At 40.2% G+C, this 19,715-nt stretch overlaps 2 long non-coding RNA genes across 3 annotated transcripts in view; both read left to right on the top strand.

Annotated features, from left to right (window-relative positions):
* LOC149212206 (uncharacterized) overlaps positions 1-2,463 on the top strand; it is a 288,442-nt gene extending 285,979 nt beyond the window's left edge. The window contains exon 3 of the long non-coding RNA XR_016250218.1: positions 2,413-2,463. This is a non-coding gene — a long non-coding RNA (uncharacterized LOC149212206). The remainder of the gene's footprint in view (positions 1-2,412) is intronic.
* A 78-nt stretch (positions 2,464-2,541) lies between these two features.
* Positions 2,542-19,715, top strand: part of LOC149212205 (uncharacterized) — a 194,548-nt gene continuing 177,374 nt past the window's right edge. For both annotated transcript variants that reach the window (XR_016250217.1, XR_016250216.1), the window contains exon 1: positions 2,542-2,633. This is a non-coding gene — a long non-coding RNA (uncharacterized LOC149212205). The remainder of the gene's footprint in view (positions 2,634-19,715) is intronic.

Below are 19,715 nucleotides of genomic sequence, written 5' to 3'. Positions count from 1 at the left end.
CTTGGTTTGGGGAGAACTGCCTAATGTTTGTAGAAAAATCTCATTAGGTAGGCAAGGAAGAGGGATTGTTTAAGTTATTTTCTTCGAGGATAATGCCACAATATTGTTGAGATTGACAACACTGTAAACCCACTTTAGAATCTGTTCATGTTACCAAAGTTGTTTCTATCTGAATATTATCAATAGCTAATAATTCAAAGGTCCCCAACTTAACTTGGATACTTCTCCAGTTGAATCTCAATGGTACAACAACAAGAACAACACTAGTGGGACTACTTGTAAATAGATTCCAAACAGCTTGGCTTGAGGAGCAACTAAGCTGAATTTAACTTATCTGAACAACCCTTCAGGTGCCCCTGCTGAGTCCAGTAGCCTGCTGAGTCGAGTAGCCCATTCAAAGGTGCCGTAGAAGCTACTTGCTCAACTCCTAGAAAAGGTCTCCCTTGAAAATGACCCACAGGCTGCCTCTATGAAGCTCCTCCATGGAGTAGGTAGCATTCATTCACATGGTGTCCTTCTGTCCTACAGTTAGTGCACCATAACTTATCTCTTCCAGCTTTAACCTGGTGGAGCTCTTGAAGATTCTGAGTAATTCTGAGTCCCTGCAACTCTAGTGTTCCCTGGATACCCTGCCATGGATTCAATCTGCATAGCACCTCCCTGGGAGTACTTATATTCTGCCACATGGGGAATTCTAGTACCAGCCAATAATCCACAACTGTTGCTGGGTATGCTCATATCTAAAGAATGTATTGTATTGTGTGAGTTATCAATGGATGTATGTTTTCATCAGCAAAAATACTAACTTCACTTACAGGCAACAATAAACCCTCTAGTTGGTTTGAACTCTCAATTCATAATCCGCAACATACTATTGAGTCTGGTAAGTTCTGGTCAACTCATGAGCAAAAACCAATGAAAAATACATGATCGGATATGTGCACATCAGGGACATATTAAAATTGGATTTTAATATGTGTGGCTAGTAGCACATCCAAAGAAGAATCTTATAGACACAACTAAACATTTATTTTAAATGGCTACTATATGAAACCAAGATGAATATTTTATTTAGATACGATAGAACGATTTCGACATGAAAATGGTAAATAAGCTTCATTCCAATCTTTCTTTTGAAGGATATTCAGGCAAGTCTAATTGATTGAAACTGCAAAAGCACCAAGTAACAAAATGAAAATAAGTTAAAATAGTGTTACAACCGCAAAATAGATGAGCATCAGTAACAAAATCATGGCAACCTGTTAGGGCTTGAGAAAAGCCGCCAGGATCAAAACATTTGTTGGCCAAACAATTTGCAAATACTTTTTGGTTTTTAGGTGGAATTTGCAATTCTACAGGAATATTCTAGGGATTACAAGAAACCAAGAATATTTTAGGGATTACAAGAAATCAGGAAATGGAATATTCTAGGGATTACAAGAAACTATGAAGTAGCAAGTTCAGTTCATTTAACGGCAGCATGGAATAATAATAACGAGTTTAAGGGTATCATTTTGATTACTATAGTCCCTGTCATCTCTACTGCAATGACTAACAAAGGCCGGTTGATTTAATTGGACTTTTTGGAGATTCCTGTGAGGGAATCCCGCGGATGTTAAATCTTGATTTGTTGCAGTTAAAATAGTTTTTTAACCCAAGATTTGGATTCACCTCCCTGAAAACCCCTGGGACTCTTTGATTGTGCAGAAACTAGCTATCAATTCCAATAAATTGCTGCCGGATTTTGACTAGAAAAACCCACCGGAAAGTCTTTCAAAAAGTCTCATTATAGACAACTGGTTAACGGAACAACCAGTTGTGAATTACAATGTGGGTAATCTCACATTGTGCAAGCTTCTTCAACACGAATTGTGAATTACCCAATCTGGGTAATCTGACATTGTGCAAGCTTCCTCAACACGAATTGTAAATTACCCAATCTGGGTAATCTGACATTGAATTGTGAATTACCCAATCTGGGTAATCTGACATTGTGCAAGCTTGCAGAAGGGTAAACCATAACTTTTATGCCCTGTGTTCCAAGTTAAACCGTAATTTTTATACATGACTACAACCTATTATGAATACAGAATAGCCAATAACTTAATATGCAATAAAATTCACAGCAATGTGAAACCATGAACCATTCCTGGAATTTCGTTTTCGTAGTTAATGTCCAGGGTGTCTCGAAACATAACTTAATATGCAATAAAATTCACAGCAATGTGAGACCATGAACCATTCCTGGAATTTCGTTTTCGTAGTTAATGTTCAGGGTGTCTCGAAACATATTGAGGAAGCAGTTTTTGAAATCTTTAAACTTGTGCATTGAATTATAAGCATTGAATTATATAAACATGTTCAGGGTGTCTCGAAACAATATAAAGCATTGAATTATATTGAATTTTACAGCTTAAAATAAAATACGTCCAGTGCTATCAACATTGTAATCGGGCTTTGACTGAGCCATCACTGCAAACCAAGTACCAAGTTCATTCTATCCCTAGAAAGAAACAAGCACAGGAAAAAATCCCTAGAAAGAAACAAGCACAGGAAAAAATCAGTGAGAAAAAATAAACCTGTTGTTCGTATTGGGCACATACCACTTGGAGTTTTCGAAGAGAAAATGAGAGGTAAGATGATTGTTATTTTTCTGGATAATTGCAAAGTATTAATATTAGTTTGGAAAGTAAACTACATATATTATCTATTCCAAGGGGGAAATTCAAATGACAAATATTGCATAGAGTTGCTTATTTTCTGGTTTTTAGAACTTATTTCATTCTTTGGGTAAAAATAGTTGTTTTTATTTTTTTAACAACAATTTTTTTTATTGACACATTGTGAAAAATAGGAAGGTCAACTTTTGAGTGGCATAACTTTTGCATAAGGACTCTCATTGATCAGATTCTTGCACCATTGGAAAGGTCTCTGTGTGTAGAATAACATGTAAAGGTGTCTTGCTAAAGCTAAAAAGTTTTACCACCCAAAAAATGTTCGTGCCTCATTTCTTACTTGATAAAGATGAACCATTTGTGGATTTTAGGAGAGCCATCTCAACCAATATTTCATTCCTTTTGCAAAGGACTATTATATATAAATGACATATTCATCCAACAACCTTTTCACATAGATCCTAATGTCAACTTTCTTAAGAGGAATGCTCAACTTAATTGTTCCCATCAAAGAGTTTTTCACAAGTAATTTCACAACATTTATTGATACAACAATTCTATATGTAATCTAATTTTTGCTCATCTTTACAACAACTTATTGATAAAATTCATTTCTTCTATGTTCTGCAATGTCTTTAGCTAATAGATACCTCATAATTTCCATGTTCATAATTTATTTCATGCCATTTAAAAAAAGGCCAAAGAAATTGAACTCCTCTTCTATGTACCTTGTGTATGCAAGGATTGCCCTTGTTTTGATACATTTATGATTGTGTAACCTTCTTCATAAATTTAGCATTCTACTACATCCTTTAGAAGATATATAGAAACTCAAATTTCCATTGAATTTCATTTTCCATATAGTTAGTTTGATTATTTCCTTCCACATCCCCCCATGCTCCCCCTATGCACATTCCTTTACACCTCTTTGTGCAATTTCTAGAGAATATCTAAGTTAGCCAACAAAGATTTAATAAATTTGATTGATATTCCATTAGAGATTCACAATAGTGCCCTATATGACCAACATGGAAAACATACATTTTGAAGCCAATTGGGCTTCTCGGAGGCTAACTTCAAAGGAAAGCTCAAAGCTCTAGGCAACATGTTTACACATACCTCTCATTAACTATGACAACCAAAAAAGGATGGTGGTGATGAAAATTAATCACAATGATGGTCATCCATGTTTCTCTCCCTTCTCTATATATTAGAATTAGTATTACATCTATTAGAGGAGTGGGCAATTGGGTCTTTCTAGAAAGGGATTTGTAGATTTTGTCTCATCTCACATTCATAGGGAATTTGAACTAGTAACATTTTCATAAGAAGTATCTTAACAATGCACCCATTCACCATCAATCGAAGACATTGTGAGTCTTAGTTTGTGAATTATGTGTTTATAGCTATTCTTGTGTTATGTATATATTTATGTGTATTTTTCATTTCCTTTGTTGTATTTATGATTTATGTTATTCGAGAATATTTAAAGTGTTAAGAGGTGTCAAAGAGGGATCTAATATCCTCACATGCATGATCAAGGTGGACGTTGGTGGCCACCCACCTATCCCATTTGGACCCCCACAACTCTCTCTTTCAGTTTTTCTCTTTCCTTAATTATAGCACACTTTACTATTTTTAGCCGTTTTTCGGGTCCTAAACTTCTCGAGACGTTTTGAGGCCCTAAACAACGTTTTTGGGAAATCCACCGCCAGCAATTTTTATGCTTAAAAATCATCTTTTCTGTCGTAGTCCTCACACAGATCTTTCCAATGGGCTATCATGCGCGTCAAACAGAGATAGTACGACCAATTCGCGACCCCGGGAAGTTGATGTACCAACTTACCCAAAAACAGTTTTTGGGGCCCACAATTTGGTCGTTTCATCTTCTAGGGTTAGGTTTTGGAATGTGAAGGGTTTTCCATTGTTTCTCAACAATAAATAGGCCCTTGAGCCTTATTGTAACACAGGTTTTTTGAGAACAGTTCAGAGGCATGTAGCGGACACATCTCTTCTCACAGATAAGCTACCATCGCCCTAGCTCGGTTATTTCCATTTCTATTTGTAAGCATATTTCAGTATTTTACACTAATGAAATGAAGTATTATTTCCACTACATATTTGTCTTTATGATTATCTCTGTATTTTATTGCGTTCCTCTTTCAATCTAGATGAGTGGTATGAGAGTGGTCTCCCTTTTCTTTGTTTTTCTTTGCATGTCCCCAACGAGGTCGAGATATAAGGAGTTAGGTCTGGAATTGGTTGAACCTTTGCAAGACGAGCCTGGCAAATCTCGACGACCTCCCATGGCGGATGAGAAGAAAAATGAGGGGGTAGGAGATCCTATCAAAATCTTGCTCGAAGAAGCCCTCGAGCGACAAAGGAACGCGATGATGGACAACTTTTCCCAGATCCTTCAGCGGCTACCTAGAGGCGATGCATTGGCTTCCAACAGCTACTCTGGAAATGCCACACCGTTTAAGGTACAAGTTAATTTTGAAATCGCCATCTTCAAGGGTCAAATAGACGCACATGTCGTAGATAAATGGTTAAATCTGCTCGATGGGTATTTTTTTGTTCATGAATTTTCAAGTCGGGAAAAGATTTTTTTCGCTCTTCTCAAAGTAGCCCCCCACGTCAAGGACTGGTGGGAAACCTACTGCGAACAGAAGGATGAAAGTACAGGCTCACTGTTTTCAGCCGCACCCACTTGGAATGACTTCCGGGATGCCATCAAGGAGCATTACTACCCTGTCAAAAGCTATGAGGACAAATACATCAAATCAAGGATAATTTTAGGGGCGAATGTTCGCCCTTTGGCGAAATTAAGGGGTTTTAAATTTTTAGTGGGCGAATATTTTGTATCATAGTACATTTTTACAAATCACCTCAAATAGCCCACCTTATTTTAAGGGAGAGGGTAAAAAAGGTAAATTTAGCCCTTGAAATTAAGACTTACAACCTTCCATTCGCCCATTTTCAAGAATAGGTTTTATTTAAGTGAATCCATTCGCCCATTTTCAAGAATAGGTTTTATTTAAGTGAATCCTATGGGCCAAATACCATATTTATAAAAGAGGTATGGTAAATTAATAAAAATATAAATAAATGAGAGGTATGGTAAATAAATAAAACATTTTTTATATTTACTCCATAAGTCACCTTACATACATGTGTGTAAACAAATACAAATATAAGTAAAGTGGAAGTATGGTAAATAAATAAAACGTCTTTTTATACTTACTCAAAAGGTATGGTAAATAAATAAAAATATAAATAAACTAGACGTATCGTAAATAAAAATATAAATAAACGAGAGGTATGGTAAACAAATAAAACATTTTTTTATATTTACTCCATAAGTCACCTTATATTTACGAACACTCAAAAAATGGGTTATATTTATGTGAAACCTATGGCCAAAATACTATGGGACAAATACCATGGACTAGATTGTTATTAATACCATGCAAGAAACCATTATTAACCCTAATATTAGAATTAATAATAATAAAAATGGCACATGGTATTGACCCATGGTATTCACCAAAATGGCACATGGTATTGACCCATGGTATTCACCTGAAATGTAGCCTATTTAAATGGGGGAATTAAACCAGCATGTAGCCTATGCTAAGATTCACTAGGACTTTACAAAGTTTTATTATTTAGTGAAAGACTCGCCAAGATCTTACAAGATCTTATAATTGAGTAAAATATTCGCCATGCCTGGTGAGAGATTCGCCAAAAAATTATATATACATATTATATTATTGATAAAATCGCCTTCCATTTTTCCTATATACCATGAAGATTCGCCCATTTATTATATATATAAATTTTGGGAGGGTTCTTAAAATTTTCCCTGCATCAAATGGACTACACTGCGGCAGGGACGATACCAAGATGTGTCGGAGTTCACAAACATTTTTCATACCCTTCGCACACAATTGGGTATCAAAGATTCTGAGCTGCATCTCGTACTCAAATACCACGGCTCCCTACACAGATACATCCAAGAAGAGATGGAGTTCTTGAACATCTCCTCACTCGGCACAGCATACCGATACACTGTCAAAATCGAGCAAAAGTTCAAACAAAAGAAGCGAGACTTTGGATCTGCAAATCCAAAGCCCAAAGGACAAAGCCAAGGCGGGGTGACCCAAGACAACCCATCAAAGCCACAAGAAAAGAACAATACCACGAAGCCAAAGAAGGACACACGAAAGTGGTGTGAGTTCCACAAGAGCCCCACTCATAACACAAGGGAGTGTCGGACCAAGCAGTCGCTGGTGGTCGAGTTGAAGGCTTCCGAATTAGATGCATGTTCTCACTCTGAGTCAGAACCCCACAAGGGGAATGACAAAGGGAAGCAGATCATTGATGCGGATCCCAGCGCCACTGTTGCTACTACCAAGATCGAGGAAAATGAGCCCGAAGATCCAGAGGAGGGGGAACGTCTTTTCCACTCACAGATGTGGGTGAAGGGTTCGGCGCTGCAATTCATTGTCGACAGTGGCAGCCAAAAGATCCTCATTTCAGCAGAGGTCATGAAGCGGTTGGGCCTACCAACTACACCACACCCACAACCGTACAATATCGGTTGGCTTCACGAAGGACGAGATCTCAAAGTTCTCCAGCAGTGCCGCCTTCCCTACAGCATCAAGCCCTTCACAGACGAGGTATTGTGTGATGTTACACCTCTCGATGTTTGTGATGTACTATTAGGTCAGCCATACTTGTGGAGGCGACATGTTGTGTATGAGTCAAGGCCTCGCGCTGTCATCATTTCTTTGGATAATTCAATATATAGGATACCGGAGGTAGCCCCACCTACCGCCGCCTCTTTGATCACTGCTAAGAAAGGCAGCAAGCTCATATCATAGACTAGGAAATTTATTTTCTGTCTGGTTTGCTCCCAAAGTAAGGGGAAGATCGTTGCTACATTCATGATCCCCGCGAAGGGTTCCTCCACACAGCAGCAGCAACAGAGGGATAGAGTCGTGACAGAACACAGGAACAACTTCTCCTTACCTGGAGGGGTACCACACAAGTTTCAGGTGGGCGACAAAGTTTGATTACATTTGCAGAGAGAGCGCCTTACGAGAACCCATCAGAAACTGAGACCACTTCGACATGGTCCTTACACCAGTAAGAAGGCTACGGGAAACAATGCTTTGAAGCATAACATTCCTCCATTCCTTCGCTTGCATTGAGTGTTCAATGTGGACTGTTGCCGACCATGCTCCCCACCATTTCTCAACACATCAGAGATTGCAGAACAACTCACGAGAGACCGCGCTCAGCAGAAGCTTCCTCATCTCAGGGAGGATTTCAACGCAATGGGGACCATTGCTTCCTAAGGGGGGAGGAATGATCCACGTGGATGTTGGTGGCCACCCACCTATCCCATTTGGACCCCCACAATTGGCTCTTTCAATTTTTCCGTTTCCTTAATTATAGCACAGTTTACTATTTTTAGTAGTTTTTCGAGTCCTAAACTTCCGGAGCCGTTTTGAGGCCCTAAACGACGTTTTTTGGGAAATCCACCACTTTGTGTTTAAAAATTGTCTTTTCCGTCGTAGTCCTCTGAGAGATCTTTCCAACGGGCTATCATGCGCGTCAAACGAAGATAGTATGACCAATTCGTGACCTCGAGAAGTTGATGTACCAACTTACCCAAAAACGGGGCCCACAATTTGGCGTTTCATCTTCTAGGGTTAGGTTTTGGAATGTGAAGGGTTTTCCATTGTTTCTCAACAATAAATAGGCCTTCAAGCCTCATTGTAACATAGGTTTTTGGAGAACAGTTGAGAGGCATGTAGCCGACACATCTCTTCTCAGAGATAAGCTACCATCGCCCTAGCTCGGTTATTTCCATTTCTATTTGTAAGCATATTTCAGTATTTTACAATAATGAAATGAAGTATTATTTCCACTACATATTTGTCTATATGGTTATCTCTGTATTTTTTTGCGTTCGTGTTTAAATCCAGATCAATGCAAGCCATTTTTAAAGTGTAAAATTTGTAGAAATGTTTGCATATCGAGAAATTTGATGCTCCATCTCATCCTAATAATTCAGAGATGCCAACTCAATTACCCATGTGAACATTTGGCCATCTCAGAAAATAGGACCCACTGGGTCACACATTTTTCTATCATTGGAATGAGATGACCTAGATAACTATATGTTCTAATGACTTGATGGTGCTTTAGGTCTGATCTCGTTCAATAGTGTCAATGAAGGATGGGTCTTTGGCCTAGTAACTTGATGATGAATCCCTTGATATTGGTTTAAATAAGGTAGATGTTAGTTCTTTATATGTGTCAACTCCATATCAAGTATGGAAGGAATTATACACCTCCTTTATAGAAATATATCACTATATATATTTTTGTTCATTTAATTTATATAATATATACATAATTGATATTGAAGTATTTTGTTCAACATAACCATTAAAATATTTCATTTATGATACACCTTGTCCACATTAAAATGTTTTTTAAGCTATTCGTAAATTTATTTCACTATATTTGAAATTGAAATATTTTACTTTATGTATATACTGAAATATTTTATTTATAATCTATGTTTGATTTGTTTTACTCATTCAATTTTTCATTCACTATGTATTAGTTTGTGTTTGACCAAAAATATCCACCACTTATCCAAAGTTTAACATTGGGAATTCAATTTTTGATATTTATTATTATTAATTAAATTTATTTATTTCTAACATCATTGGTTGAGGTATTATTATGGGATATTTAGTAACTTTCATTTCTTTTTCCGAGTGGAAAAATCTGTAACCTTTTATTTAAAAAAATGAAAAGTTACAATTGCAGATGCATGATGCATTTCCATAAGCTGCCCAATGGGCTCAAGTGCCATGGCACCCGACGCAACGTTACATGACTAACGTGCAAAAATGATGAGAAAAGAATAGAGAGAGAGAGAGGGAGAGTAGTGAAAGCAAGAAAAACTGAATTACATATGTGAGTAAGGCTCACATTTCAGGTTTTTCTTCCTTTTTTCTTTTCGACCTTGCGCCACTCTCCTTGGGTGGGCTCGATCGAGGCTATGACTAACTGTGTTTCAGCTTTCTGCGAGCCTGATTCCTTGTCTGAATCTGATGTGTCTGATTGGTGGTGCCGCTTTATCCCTCCCATGTACTGGTCATCATTTATCTTCTCTGAGTGATTTGGGTGTAGCTGTGGAGCCTTGTTGTCTGATGTGGTTTCCTCCTGATTCCCTGTTTCAGCTTCTTCTATGATGGTATCATCCTCTTCAGCTTTTGATTCTTCGTCTTCTGATATCAGAGCGGCTTTCTTTTCAGAAACTCTCTTCTTTACGACATCATTTATATTATGCCATCCTTTGGGCTTCCTTTGTTGTGTCTTGCTCTTGTTGGGACTCTTACATGCATTGTACAAATGACCTATTTGTTGACATCCCCTGCATCTAAAAGTTGTATTCTCATTGTCCAAAGATTGTTTCCACTGTGAATTGTTGAAGTTCAGGATTATACTTTCAGGTAATCCTTGGCTAAGATCTACCTCGACACATATTCTAGCAAAATTAAAGATTCCCTTTATATGTCTCGCTGCATCAATCTTTAACATTTTCCCGAGGGTATTCCCAATAACTGTTGAGGCCTTGGAATGACAGAAATGTAACGGGAGGTTATGCAGCCTAACCCATACTAGCATCCTTGATACCACCATAGTGTTGGCATCAAACTCCGGGAACCATGGAGTAACAAAAAGTCCAGCACTGCCCCAGAACCATGGCCCTTGATTGAGAATTTTTTCCTTTTCTTCTTCTATGTGGAAAATTACTATGAAGAAACCCTTAGAGCATAGGTGTATTTGGCATTTTTTTGTCCAAACCGTATGGATCCATTGGTATAATGCATCAGTTCTAGGCCAAAATCCGTTAAATCTACAAATAACAGCGTTTTTTTGTAGATCTGAGAATATGTAATTTACCTCTGGTAAGTCCAAGGAGATAGAGGGGCTCTCTGGCGATTGATCCACGATATATTGCCCTGGGGATTCATTTGCAGCTATAGATTCTTTCCCCTTTGGAGGTTCTTTGCCTTTAGCTGCATCGCGATAGGTAACTGTAGGTTTTGAGGAAGCTCCCTTGGATCCACCTCGCAATCGCAGATTGAGGATGATGGTTGAGTCCTGTGCAACCCTATAGTGTTGGAGCGTGTGTTGATCATGTAAGCAGATCCCTGAAAATAATAGATTTTGTAATGCAACTGGAATTCCCAGTTTGTCCTGGATCTCTTTTTTTAACTCCAATACACTCATCCGTTTCCAGATCTGCACGCAAACATGTCTGCCTTCTGTTGATCTGATAAAAATTTGCTTCAGATCCGCTGAGTCTACCTTATCCAAGTCCAGTTTTGCGGGTTTGATTTCTGGATCTGGCGGATTTCCACCTATCTTCTGCCTGGATCTGGGCAGATCGGATAGATCCACCCCGGATCTGCAATATTTGGCCCGATCTGGTGAGCAGTCTTCCAGATCTGGGCTCCTGTTGGGACGATCTCCCATTTGCACGTCGCGGTCTGCGAACCCTCTGTTGAATCGATGCGAGTATCCTCCGATCTGCCGCCTGGGTTCTTGGGAGTCTTTAAACTTGCTCATATCAGATAGATCCGGCCTGGATCTGCAGGGTTGGGGCCATGCATTTGTGTGAAGAGGCAGATCTGCCTCATGTAGTCCCTTGTCTTTGCATGCAAGAAGCGACTGAGGAGGGATACGCCTGACGCTCATCAGACTGGCGGGTCCTCTGAAAATCAGGCCAATCTCTAACGATTCTCTGCCCCCGGGTTGGGTTCTAAGCCCAAAGAGCTTCTTTTCCAATGCTCCCTGCACAGGATCCAGTCCATAGATCATTTGAATCTGGCCCCATCGTATGATAAATCGAACCTTGGACCTCAGGATTATCTTGCAGCAGTGGGTGAGGGGCAAGGGATCAGATCCTTTGCTTGCCGTCAGTGCAGATCTGCTCAATTTTTGTTCAGAGAGATCAGAGACCTTCGTATTGACGGCATGGCTGTTGTTGGGAAAAGTATCCAATACGGAATGACCCTATCCCACTCTAAGGGTGATAGTACCTCAGCAACAACCGAATGCAAAGCTATTCAAGATTACTTATTTATGAGATGTAAGAGAGAGGAGAAAGAGATCCACTAACCGTTATCTTCTGCTAATGATTGATCCAATCTTCCCTCTTTGCTGCTTGCTCCCAGCTCCTTTCTCTTTCACTGACCCAGCTACACAAAGATCCTGCAAAAGCACAAGAAATGGAAACTACAAGAAGCATACATCCATAATTGATTCAAGGATTAGAATAAATCAAATATACAAGCATCAATACGCCATTGAGACACATGCATATAGAAGAACCTCAAATGCTTTATTAATGGAAGAAGTAAAGTTCTGAGAGTGTTACAACCATAAGAGGCCCAATCCAGCAACACCTCCCAGCAAAAAAAAATCTCCTCTTCACCTCCTTCAAGCAAATCACCCAATAGTTCTATACTCAAACCAACAGCACTTCCTTACATACACAAGATTCCAGCGTCCCTAAACCTCATGAGAGAGCTCTATATATAGGAGATTTGGAGAAAGGATGAGTCAGCTTGAGCCTGGCATGAAGCTGACTAGTGTCCTCTCCCACTTCAGTTATTCTTTAGTTCTTGAGTCCACTTGGAGGTTCTTGCTTCCACTTGGAGATCTAGACCCTCTTACTCATCACAAGGCGAATTCCTTGATCCAAGTGTCATTTTGGAAGCTTCCTGGGCATTTGACACATTGAGGAATGACTGTGCCACTTGGCCAATCTCGCCCAACGCAGGTAGCCTTCATTTATTTTGACATTCAGCGCAGGTACAGAGTGGAGCAGTTGACATTCAGCGCAGATGCTCAGTGGAGCAGTTGACATGATCCAGAAATAGCTTGTTTTTGAGTGTTTTCAGGTGGAGAACTGATTTTCAGTGCTGTGGTTTGCTGACCTTGTTCCTCTAGGGGTAGGAACAACATGTTTAGGGACTTTGGATCCCTCAGATTATTGACATTTCATGCTTCATGCTGTAAGGCACAAAAATGTCTATAACAATTGCCCCCTAAAGTATGAGGTCGTTCATTGGGTGAAATGCTTTATCAGGAGGATCCGAAGTTCATTCAATCGCTGAGAGGTGCCCTATAATAAAATAAAATACAATACATTATTTTTCATTCTACTTTCATGATCTAGCTGAGGCAGGCATTCCCATGCTCAGCTTTATAAATTCATTTTGGTACATATAACAGACGGTCGTCTGATGTTAGACTGATAATTCTCTGCTGAAATTATCATCCTTTGAGTAGGATGATCATCTGCTGTAATAATGTACATATCAAATGTCTTTATAATTCCTGAATATATATCGCAGTCCGGATGGATGAAACTAGATCCGGGGTCTTCAAACTCGTTCGATCTTCACTCTAAGCACAAGTCGATCCATGTGAGAATTGCGCTAAAGTCGAACATGGAAAGACATCGCTTGATTACCGGTCAATAATGTAAACCGTTAACAAGCGCGAGAGGAATCACCGATAATGATAATGACCCTCAAGGTACTACAGTACAATTCACGTGGTGTGAATATAGGACTTGGCGTCGAACACCACGCAAAATCTTCTGGTCGAAGGTCATTGATGTATACCTGTCGTCGGAAGTGAGAAACTTGCCATTGAGGCATGCAAGCTTCAAAGTACTGAAGGGTGTGTTCCTAGATCAACTTCTTGGATAATGAGCTGAAGTCGACAAGAAGCGATCTGTCAAAGGAGGGCCTTAATGAATCCCACATCAGTGACACAGAACGGAGCTAATGATTTTAGTGGAGGTGAAAACAATCTGTGAGATATGATTCAGGGTGGCGATCATGGGTGGATGAAGGATAATGTATGGCAGTGGATGGGACATGTTTGACTCTTTCTGAACAACATCTCTTGAACATATAACGACACTGATGTGATGGATCGGTAGCATTACCCCAAATGTGGATGGTTTGGCGAAGACCATGGTGATGAGACCAGTGAATGAAACAACCCAACCCGATGTGATATGGAGGACAAAGTGTCATGCTCAAGAGCGACTTGCTACCATTAAAGCTTTGAGGTTCTCCCAATTTTTCCCCAGTCATTTCTGACCAGTACCTCTTTATTTTTGTCAAGCTTGAGGAGGATAACATATGCTTGTTCTATAACCTGCCCTTCGGGCAAGCCCATCGCTATGTTTTAACGAGCCTAGCGATAGGGAAACTCGTTCTCGTCTAAAGACAAGTTTGTCGCTATTTAATCATTTTAACGAGTCTAGCGACAAAGACAACTCGGTCCTTTTCATTTTTAGAGAGTCTGAAAAGGTACAGAAAGCTAACTCCAAAATTCCTTTTTCGTCATCTAATCCCTTAAGTCAGAAAAAGTATAAAACAATAGAGAAGGGATGAGTTTTCGATAACTTTAACGAGCTGAATAAAACAAGCGCTCGACCTTTTTGTGCAATAATCCCTCAGGTCCAAAAAGATTAAAATCTAGAGGAGGGATAACTCTTCCAGTCCTTTTAACGAGCTGGAAGGCCAAAACTCGGCAAACTTTTCATATTTTACGAGTCAGATGAAAAGAGCTCAAAGAAGACTCGTCTTTTGAGGAACGAGTGATAAACAAGGATAGCAGTAGATTCCAGTTACAAGTTGGAATTTTCCAATCATGGCAGTGTCACAAGGATGGCTAGGTGAAATCACTCTTCGCAGCTGTTCCTCAAAATGGGTAAACAATCATATGGGGGTGAACAATCGGCCAAATGGAATGGAGGTGGCAGGTGAAAACACAACCAAGGCTTTTTATGGCTGATAAATTTATGATCACAGTGGTTATTTACCGGGATAGGTTCATTTTTTATTTAAAAATGAGCTTAAACTCTGGAGGAGACATTGCTCACTGCTTATATTTATTTTTTAACGAGCATGAAGACCGCGTTAAAACTGCTCGGATCTTGCGTTTATTTTTTAACGAGCATGAACTTTATGCTAAAACTGCTCGATATACCAGTCATAAGATAAGAAATGTCTCCTGTGAGATCTCTATTTTTTATAGAGCTTCATCTTCACTAAGCTTTGCTCCCTCTCATCCTTTCTTTATGCAAGTTTGGAAACGGTTAATCCCAAAAATAGATAAATAACCGCTCCTAGCTTGCACTCAAAAAGGTTTGCATGCCCCAAGGTATAATATACAATTTCAAGGCTGCCCCTACTTATCCGATAAAACATTTGTTTTAAAGGGTGAGGCTTGCCTCTTCCTCGTTACCCAAAGATTGTTTTGTTAACACCATCAAACGAAAACATTTCCTCGGCACTGTCTACCGAAGTAGACAGTGGTGAATGACTGTTGTCAAACAAGTGACCTTGACAAAAGAATCCTATTCCAGAACAACCCCTCTTCCAAATACGGACGGGGTACGGACTAGTCATATTCTTTCACGGAAATTCTATCTTATACCCAAGGTTTTCTCTGCCCGAAGCAGACCAGGATGCATGCCCCCTGGGTTCCAGTCACATCTTTCCGAATCACTCGAACTCATTGGGAAGGAGGACTGGGGGTGGAGACATTTCTTGAGTGAATAGACCATTGAGGGTTGGTATCTGACTATTTGCGATACGTGAACCCGGAAATGAAAGTTGGTCTACGAGTTTGACCATTCTTCCTTCATGTGGAAAACACATTACTCTAAAGAGTGAGGAGACTATAGCTCCCATGCAATATATATAGTCTCGTCCAAGGAGTAGGTTATAATCCAAGGGTCCTTGAATGACCATCACGTTCAATTGAACGGTCTTCCCTTTCAATGTAACAGGCACATTGGGGAGGATCCCTAATGGTCGACTAGTTCCTTTTTCAAAACCCGAGAGATTTCTTATCTCAGGCAAAAGCGCCGGGGAACCCATTGCTTTCCAAGCAATATAGGAAAGGATACTCACAGATGCCCCTTCATCAATGATAGTCCCAGCCATTACCATTCTATAAATTTGGACTATGATTCTGAATGGTATACTAGCTGGCAACCGGGGTCTGCCTAGTTGGTTCCAATCAAAGGACACAACCAGGTTGCTTGGTGGTGGGACCGAATACATGGCCAGATATGATCCTGACGATGTTCCTTCCTGCGATAAAGGAATGGGCGCATTGCCCTGATGCTCATCAGAATCTGTGTTGATAAAAAGAATCTGTATGGTGTCATCCTTATTCTCTTCAGTGAGGGTGTCATTTGAAGATGAATCTTCAGTGACGGTGTCATTTGAGGATGAAACCTCTGAAGGAAGAACGGGGTCAACTGCCGTATCGACCTTTAGACTTTCGTCTGCTCTGGATTCAGTAGGTTCATTTTCAATGACTGACGCTTCAGCTGACCACTTGAGCGGACCAGCTGTGTTTTCAACCAACGAAGGACTTGGCACGAGTTTTTTGTATCCAGGAGGAAGTCTCAACGGTGAAACCGGGCGATCTTCCAAAACTCTCTTCGCTTCGTCTAAGAAGGGACAACGGTGGATGGCGTGATCGCCTTCACACAGTCTACAGGGGGATCTTGATCCCCCTCTTTGTCTTGAACCTTCACTTTCGCTGGTTGACGGTAAGCATTCAACATGGCTATCAGAGGTTGATGCTCCCGAATTGTGCAACCGAGGGGACCAGTCCCTTAGTATCCGGGGAATACAGGGACAATCTCTATGGAAGTGGTCTCCTCTACATATGACACATGGCGATTTAGGCCCGGTCTATGTTGTGTGTGGATTTTTGTTAGATGTCTTTTGCTTGCCCCCAGTTGCCTTAGGCTCCTTCTTCTTCTTCTCTTTCTTCTTCTTCTCCTTCTTCTCCATGGGAGCTTGGCTTTTGCTGGCTCTACCTTGCGAAGATGAAGGATTGGAGGAAGACTTATAGGAAGTTGAAGGCTGGTGGGCAGCTCTAGACTGATCTAACTGTTGACTCGACTGTTCAGGAACCATAGTCTTCTGAACTACATTGGTTGAGAATAGCCAAATAGGTAGGCCAATTGTCAGTCCTGGAAGCGACAATGTGGCCATGTTGGGCGCACCAACTTCTCCCCAAGAGGAGAAGGACTAGGATTTCCATCATGTGGAGTTCCTTGGTTGGGGCGTTCCATGTTCTCAACCTACAGATCAACGCAGGAATAGGAGGTGATTATGTTCCGTTTAAAATAAATTTTATAACGACGCTTTAGACACAACTTGCTTTTTCACTTTTTAAGAGTCGAGAAAAAGCTAAAGATGACTCTAGTCTCCTTCGATGTTTTAATGAGCCCGAAGTGACAAATGCTCAGATGGACTTTTTCAGTTATAGAGTTTGAAAAAGGCCAAAAGAAACTGCTCTGGAGTTCTAGGCAGAGGGTGTGCCAAACTTTTCGCAAAACCACAGAATACGTTTTACGGTACGAGTGGTCGATCTTCGTGAATGTTGTGTTCACTGCATTGCGATCAGTAGGGCGGCTGACACGGTTTCCTATGGATAAAGGCTTTGATCCTATAGGGGTCTCCCAATATATACGCGACGGTACATGGGAGCACAAGTCCGTATTGATACTTATCGCTTCACCGTGGAGGAATCACCCAACCACTCAATGCTAAGATATCACGTTTAACGACGCCGGAACACGTCTCTAGCTTAGACCTCTATGTGTTTGCGTTATGTTTCAATGCGTTGTTATGTAAATTCAATTTATTTTAAGGTTGATCTTGTTTAGCAGTTTTCCTTTATGGGTCACCACGAGATGTATAGTAACACTCCTAAATGCAGTCTAAGATGATAAGCAAGCTTTTAAATCTTTCAACTTTGAAAATCTTAACTACTGAGGGAAAAGAAAGATAACATCTTTTCACACAGATCATAGAGCACACACTAATTCATTTTTCCCTAAATCAACATGCAAATTGTCATAATGCACATGCACAATGCAAGTATTTCTTTTCTCTTTCTTAATGTTTGTGCGACACAAAAGAAAGCTGTTGTATAATTTCGAATTCAATTTCAAGTGAAAGCAAACAAGCTTGTCCAAAATCAAAAGACACCTTAAGATTTACTTGTTTCGACACTAGAAATATATAAATTCAAACCATATGACGAAAGCAAAAGCTCAATCAGCTATGGACAGCAAACAAACTAACTCTTAAGATCAAAACGACACTTTATCACAGGTCTAGATCTAAGAGGCCACAGCAAGACTAGTTCACTTTCGTTATGGGAAACTGCAAATGATACAAGAAATACACAAAGAACAAACACAGTTTCTTTATACAACCGAGGCGGAATAGTGGCAAGGAAAGTTGGTTCAGATAGGTACATTGACTGGTAAAAGGCTGCAAAACAAGAGTGAAAACAGGGCAAGAAACAGCAGGAAACCACAGTAGCTCTAGGCAAAACTGGTCCAGCGCAGGTAGTACACAGGCAGTTTGACCTTCAGCGCAGGTAGCCCCTTCGGGAACTGCGCTGAAATGCAGACAGCCTTCACACAGCCTGCACTGAAGAATGAAACTTTCGTTTCTCTTGGTTTCTGGGTCACAAATTGCTCAAAAATTCACAGTTTTTGGCCAAATCAGAAGCTATCAGTCAAGTACACACTAAGGGATGAAAAGGAGGATGAAAAGATATCACTAAGAGCTATTTAGAGTCCCTGTGGATCAGCTCTTCAAATCATAAACGTGCCCAGAAACTGAGCTAGAGTAGCTGCCCTCTACTTTGCATTTTAAAGATCCAAATGCAGTTCGATTCGGTACTCCCTTTGTTTATGAAATGAATAGAAAAAACACAAACAACCAACAAGATATGATCCCCAGCGGAGTTGCCAATTTGTTGTTGGGAAAAGTATCCAATACGGAATGACCCTATCCCACTCTAAGGGTGATAGTACCTCAGCAACAACCGAATGCAAAGCTATTCAAGATTACTTCTTTATGAGATGTAAGAGAGAGGAGAAAGAGATCCACTAACCGTTGTCTTCCGCTAATGATTGATCCAATCTTCCCTCTTTGCTGCTTGCTCCCAGCTCCTTGCTCTTTCACTGACCCAGCTACACAAAGATCCTGCAAAAGCACAAGAAAGGGAAACTACAAGAAGCATACATCCATAATTGATTCAAGGATTAGAATAAATCAAATATACAAGCATCAATACGCCATTGAGACACATGCATATAGAAGAACCTCAAATGCTTTATTAATGGAAGAAGTAAAGTTCTGAGAGTGTTACAACCATAAGAGGCCCAATCCAGCAACACCTCCCAGCAGAAAGAAATCTCCTCTTCACCTCCTTCAAGCAAATCACCCAATAGTTCTATACTCAAACCAACAACACTTCCTTACATACACAAGATTCCAGCCTCCCTAGACCTCATGAGAGAGCTCTATATATAGGAGATTTGGAGAAAGGATGAGTCAGCTTGAGGCTGGCATGAAGCTGACTAGTGTCCTCTCCCACTTCAGTTATTCTTCAGTTCTTGAGTCCACTTGGAGGTTCTTGCTTCCACTTGGAGATCTAGACCCTCTTACTCATCACAAGGAGAATTCCTTGATCCAAGTGTCATTTTGGAAGCTTCCTGGGCATTTGACACATTGAGGAATGACTGTGCCACTTGGCCAATCTCGCCCAGCGCAGGTAGCCTTCATTGCTTTTGACATTCAGCACAGGTACATAGTGGAGCAGTTGAAATTCAGTGCAGATGCTCAGTGGAGCAATTGACATGATCCAGAAATAGCTTTTTTTTTAGTGTTTTCAGGTGGAGAACTGATTTTCAGTGCTGTGGTTTGCTGACCTTGTTCCTCTAGGGGTAGGAACAACATGTTTAGGGAGTTTGGATCCCTCAGATTATTGACATTTCATGCTTCATGCTGTAAGGCACAAAAATGTCTATAACAACGGCCTTCAGCAAAAATGGGGTTTTCTCTCACGAGATCTACGCTCGTGACTTCC

The sequence above is a fragment of the Pinus tabuliformis genome, chromosome 1_1, assembly GCF_031772625.1.
Source record: "Pinus tabuliformis cultivar Carrire ecotype Pingquan chromosome 1_1, CPIR1, whole genome shotgun sequence".
Lineage (NCBI taxonomy): Eukaryota > Viridiplantae > Streptophyta > Pinopsida > Pinales > Pinaceae > Pinus > Pinus tabuliformis.
The sequence above is the reverse complement of the archived record's forward strand: the minus strand, read 5'-3'. Positions and strand labels throughout refer to the sequence as shown.